The sequence below is a fragment of the Sphaeramia orbicularis genome, chromosome 6 (genome assembly GCF_902148855.1).
Source record: "Sphaeramia orbicularis chromosome 6, fSphaOr1.1, whole genome shotgun sequence".
NCBI classification, from domain to species: Eukaryota; Metazoa; Chordata; class Actinopteri; order Kurtiformes; family Apogonidae; genus Sphaeramia; species Sphaeramia orbicularis.
This window is the reverse complement of record NC_043962.1, coordinates 14,900,269-14,906,706: the sequence shown is the minus strand read 5'-3', so window position 1 is coordinate 14,906,706 and position 6,438 is coordinate 14,900,269.

The following is a 6,438-nucleotide window of genomic DNA, read 5'->3' as shown; positions in this document are numbered from 1 at the left end:
GTGATTACTCCACAAGTACGCAGTAAAAGTAGTTCATAGTGTTTGTGCTTATAATATGTGAAGTACTACTACCAAATATACAGGATTCTTGAGGTACTTATTGGTAAATTAATTTTAATTACTGAATTTAGTCTTAAATTTTTTCAGATGAAAACACTTGTAGTCTGGAAGGGATTTTGGAGTATGATTACTCCAAATGTACACAGTAAAAGTAGTTTATATTGTTTGTGCTAATAGTATATGAAGTACTAATACCAAATATACTAGATTCGTGAGGTACTTATTTGGAAAAATTAATTTTATTCATCACTGAATTTTGTCTTTAACTCTAGGCTATTTCAGATTTTTAAAAAAGCACAGTTTTGTAGATTAGAAGGGAATTTGGAGTATGATTACTCCAAAAGCACACAGTAAAAGTAGTTCATAGTGTTTGTGCTAATAATATGTGAAGTACTAATACCACATATAGACAGTCTATTTCCCATTTTGTAGCCTGGGAGGGATTTTGGAGTATGATTACTCCAAAAGTACACAGCAAAAGTAGTTTATTGTGTTTGTGCTAAGAGTATACGAAGTACTAGGCTAATACCAAAAATATTAGATTCGTGAAATACTTATGGAGGAAAAAGATTTTATTTCATGTTAAAATTGCCTTGAAACCATTTTAGCCAACTTCTTTTACTGTAATTATCAGATAAATAGCACACATTAAAAACACTAGGGCAGCGGTTTCCAACCTTTTTTGTCTTGTGACCCCATTTTGGCATCACCAATTTCTGGCAACCCCAGACATTCAAAACAGAGACTTTTTTTTTTTTTTGGCCTAGAATTCATTTGTTTTTGATTATGTAACAGTTTGCTGTACGATGTTACAAATTCAGGTTAATTTTAGAGGATATTTCATCTATATAATGTATATTATTATGGACGGTGGCAGAAAAGCCAGGTGTAGATTACTGCAGAAAGTGAGAATTTGATTTTCCTTGGTCAGGATATGTACAGTCAGTCCAGCTTGGATTTACAAGGCTGACAATTAATACTGAACAAACAAGAACTCAAACTATGAATTATGAAAGAGCTGCAGCATCTGAAACAGACCACAATGAACATTTGAAAGATAAACAGAACCACAGTGCTTCAGTTTTAGCTTCACTTTTTGTCTATTATGGATTGGGATTGTCTCTCTCTCTACTCAACATATATTTTTATTAGTAAGTTGTTTTTTTCTATCAATTACCAGACATTTCAGGCGACTCCATGTGGGGTCCTGACCCCATGGTTGAAAAACACTGCACTAGGGGCTGCCTTGACCATGCTAAGGAGAATCAGAGCTAGTTAGACCACAGAAAATTAAACTGTTTGCAGATCGGGTTGTAAAAATAGCTGCAGTGGTTTGAGGCGGGTCAAACAATTCCATAAAAGCGGGATCGCGGGTTGAAAAAAAACGCCGACCCTCACATCACTAGTGTCTGTTGGTAAATCATTCTACACCATTAGCATGTGTTCACCCTCTCACCTGCTCTTTGTAGCATCTCCTCCGGCGCCGGCGCTTTCATGACCGCTCAGCTTTTTCAGTTTCGATGCTTTGTGCTTCGTTTTCTCCTCTACTTTGGCGTCTTTCTCTCTTCCCATGTCACGGACTTTGCAAGATCACCGAAGAAACGCAGGATATACGACACGAAAACTAGTATTTAAAACAGAAAACGTTGGCGTCCCACGATATAGCTAGCTAGCTAACTAAGCTAGTTAGCAAACTGTAGCCGATACAAATAGTGCATTAACTAATCACACGACTAGCTAACTGCTGGAAAGATTTTCATTATAAGTTGCTCACCACGGTTTTTTTTTATGTCGGCAGGGTTATTTTTCATTAAAAATATAAACTGTTCCAGCGGCTGGACTCCGTTTGTGAAGCGAGTAATCCCTCACACAGTCAACACTAACGTAGCGTGAAGTTTGTGTAATCCATCCTGACTTCTGATTGGCTGAGAGTTGACGGTGTAGCGCCGTTTTTTGTCACCCTGTAATTTGTTGACAGGATGTTGTGTCAAAACGGTAGACGTCATAAAGTTAAAAAAAAAAAAAAAAAAAAAAAGATATCGTCACCTTATACTAAAACACACCCAAATTTTAAAATCTTCCTGTTAGAATTTAAAAATGATATTAAATCTTTAGAATTCATTTATAAAAAAAATAAATAAATAAAAAAAAAAGCACTTACACATTGGCTGTTTATAAACAATTTTTCAATACTGACTTAACTCTGTTGCATTTATTTATTTATTTATATTTGACAGATTTATTATTTATTTACTTTCTTTTTGTTATTATTTGTATTTTATGCTTTGTATTTTTAAATCTATGCATTATTTTCTTAAACTTATATGTTCAAATGCTTTTTCTCTTTTGACATCTTGATGTTTGTTTAAAATTTTGTACTGTGTACTCAAATGTTGTTAATAAAGTTGTTAAAAAAAAAGATATCGTCACCTTCCTAAAGTAATTTTTTATATGACTTTTTGACTACATGATTAAATACTCAATTTCTGGTTAAGTTTTTTGTCTTTCTGTAAAAATCTTTTTTTTTTTTTTAAATTACATTACAGAAATTAATATCAGTAAAACTATATTATTTGGAGCAGCAGTAACTAAAGTAACTAAAAAAACATATCGAAGGAAACTGAGTAAAATTAGTGTAAGTAGAATGTAGGTTTAAACCAAAAAGGAACTTGGGTAAATACTAATGATTAACTTACAAAAAAGGGGTGGGAATAAACAAGTTCTCAACTTCCTCCCACTGCTTTTCAAATACATAAACAAAACAAGAAAAGCACTCAGAGAGCGCAGACCTCCACCAAGACAGATTTGACGCCCCCCCCCCATCAAAATCTGTCCATAACTTTTTTAGTTATCTTGCTAACAAACAAATAAACAAACAAACACACACGCACGCACACAAAGCAAAGTGATCACAATACCTCCTGGCTGAGGTAATGACTGCACCATGTAAGTCTTCATTTTGGTCTTTTTTTAAATAATCTTTTTATTAGGACACATTTTCAGTACACACATCCTCTCAGCACAGGTACAAGCATATGTCCAATTTTCCAGTTTTCCAAAAAAAAAAAAAAAAAAAGAAACACAAAACAAACAAACAAAAACCAACAACAACTAACAACAAACAAAAACTTAAACTAAAAAAAATGTTTACATGTTCAAAATAAATTTCAGTTTCAAAATGGGCATGTATGTGTCAGGAGAAATGTTAGAGATCATATAAAGATGAAGTGTTCTGAAGACTAATTTGTCACCAGATTCTGGCCTCACTAACTTGTTTATGATGCACCTCAAGAAAAATTATGTAATATGTAATTAAGAATGATCATAATTCTCCTGTTTGAATTCACAACACACGTTACATTTAGGCCCTTCTTTTTATTATTTAGATGGTGTGTCTGTATTAGTTTTCTCCATCACCATCACAGCATGAGTCAGCCATGAGTCAGATGCTGTTTAATCTCTTCAGGTCATACAATAATGTTTTTTTTTTTTTTCATCAGCTCTTTTGCATTCCCATGTGTCTGTAAAAACACTTTGAGGTTTATTTGCTGGAATTGTATTTCCAAATAAGATACTGTATTTTTTTATTCTGAAAAGACTACCACAAAGTCTACTCACCAACTTCAGCAGGTGTGAAATAACAAATTGCACTGAAATTATTGGTTTGCTATGACTCAGTTTTTTAGACAGTGATAATTTATGTTACATTGTGACAGCTGCTATAAAAATTGATGATTCAGAGGCTGAGATTGTTAATAGTAACATGTGGTCTCATTATAAAACCAAAACACTACATTAATGACAAGCTGTCGGCGTCTGGGAGCGGTCGAGAAGCCAAATATAACAATGCAGGTTTTTCTATGGGCTGTCTGAGTTTCAGCAGTTTGTGGTGGACTTAGGTGCATAGTTTGGAGATTTTCCTTAAAGATAGTGTTGTTATACAAAATGTACGTTATAATATATCATCATATTTGACAATTATCTTTACCATATCTGTGTATAAAAATGTGGAATAGAGTGACCATTTGATTTCAATTTGAATTTTTTATATTTAATTGAGTTTATATTTATTTTGTTAGGTGGTGCCCAAAATACCTAACCCCTTATAACTATGGGGGAAAACCCTGCACAGATTGATCCCCCCACTCCCTCATGCACAAAACACAATTCATATAGTGACAATTACTAAAATATAAGCCAGGATTACTATAGACCTGGCCTATATTTTAATAATAGAAAAAAAGAAAAAGATAAGGTTGTTAATAAATGTTCCTAAAAGAAAAGACTGTCAGGCATCTGTAGGCTGCCTACAAACATCTGACAACTTTTTTTTTTTTTTTTAAACAGATCAGATCAACAAGTTAATGGTTCAGCTTCAACTGAAAACAATTTACAGCAATAAGAACATTATAATCACATAGACAGATACTATGGAAAGTGAACATTCCTTATTTTCAGCAACAGAAATAAGTTGAAACCATTCACATTATGGCCATTATAGTTTGCATTCATTTTATTATTGTTCTCATACAATATGATGCCAGTATTGATATCAACACAACTGCAACATGTATATTAATAGCCTATATTTTTTATGTTGTGTACTGTGTGTGTGATTTGTATTTTACTATGTATATATAACTGCTCATGTGATGACTTAACCTTAACTTATCTCATAATGTTTCCTTCATTTTTGCCAATGTGATGAAAAAAGACCCTCTAAATAAAAATGACTTAATATTTCAAAATAGTAAAACTGTCTGTCAAATGACATATCCTCCTGAGACCCAGGAAAGTGTGAAAGTTTTGGCTTTTTTACATTAAACAATTGTCTTGACTGGAAACTGCATAATGCAAGTTTTTCCAGATAAATTTTTTACACAATTTTTATTTATCTAGTTATTTTTTAATGGAATGCCCTTCGCAATGGACAGCATTTATTACCTCCGCCAAGGTTATATTTTTGCCGGCGTTGGTTTGTCATTCTGTCTGTCCGTGTGCAAGATAACTCAAAAAGTTATGGACGGATTTGGATGAAAATTTCAAGAAATGTTGATACTGGCACAAGGAACAAATGATTAAATTTTGGTGGTGATCGGGGGGGCACTGATCGGCCTTGGTGGAGGTCTGCACTCTCCGAGTGCTTTTCTAGTTTTTTGTTTGTTTGTTTTTTAGCATTTTTTGAAAGTAAAACTGAAACTTTTGTTCCCTACAGAGGACAAACATTAATTGCTGGGTCTCAGGAGGATATAATGACAGAGGTATTATCCCAAAAGTGTTACTTATAAAACATACCATAATTTTTTAGATACTATTTATTATTGAGACATACTAAGGTATTATTTGGATTGACAGTCCCACTATAGTGGTGCTAAGGGACTTTTCCTTTTCCACAAAATGCAAACTAACTGAAACTGTAATGTGTGCTAACAAAACTAACTAAAACGTCTAAAAATTATGGATAAAATTCCCTTCCTTTTCGTTTTTATCAAGGTCAGATTGATATGAAATCAATTTATTTCACTCAAGCAATTTTATCTGTTGTCATCATACGACACTTGACAGTCTGTCACTTGTTGTCACTTGTGGTTTCCAGTCGTCTTCTGGTCCCCACTCTACCTGGAAACATGGAGACTGAAGTTGGGAGGAAAGCAGCAAGAGTCCTGTCTGGGATTTATTTGAAAACGACGGCGAAGAAGAGACAAGATATTTAAAAAAACTAAAACTAAACTAAATTCTCAATGGGTCTGCTCCTACCTACTTAGGTGCACTGATAAAAGCTTATGTTGCCCCACGACCACCCCTCTTGTCTGGGGAACGTTGTCTGGTGGTCCCCAGACCTTGTACAAGACAATCCAGGCTCTTTTCATGGGTCGTTCCACGTTGGTGGAACATTCTACCGAGTACTATGAGAACAGAGGCGTCCCTGCCTATCTTCAAGAAGCTCCTGAAGGCCCAGCTCTTCCGAGAGCACCTCCTGTCCTAGCACTGTCAGGCATTCCATTTTAAATATATTAATAAGGTTTTTCCCAGGATTATCAAAGATTTTCCCAGGATTATCTCTGGACCTGCTGCAGTGGTCCTGCCTCTCTCCTGCCTTCATCATCATCACTCACTTATCCTCAACTGCCTCCATGTGTCTCCCCCTACTCCCCCTCTCCCCCAGTCTCTATCTCTATCACTCTCTCTTTTTCTCTTCCTTTACCCTCTCTCTTTAACCCCAACTGGTCTAGGCAGACGGCCATCCTCCAGGAGTCTGGGTCTGCTCCAGGTTTCTGCTGTTAAAGGGAAGTTTCTCCTTCCACTGTCACCAGTCACAAGTGTTTGCTCCTGGAGGATTCTGTTGGGTTTCTGTAAATTGGCTTAGAGTCTGGTTTT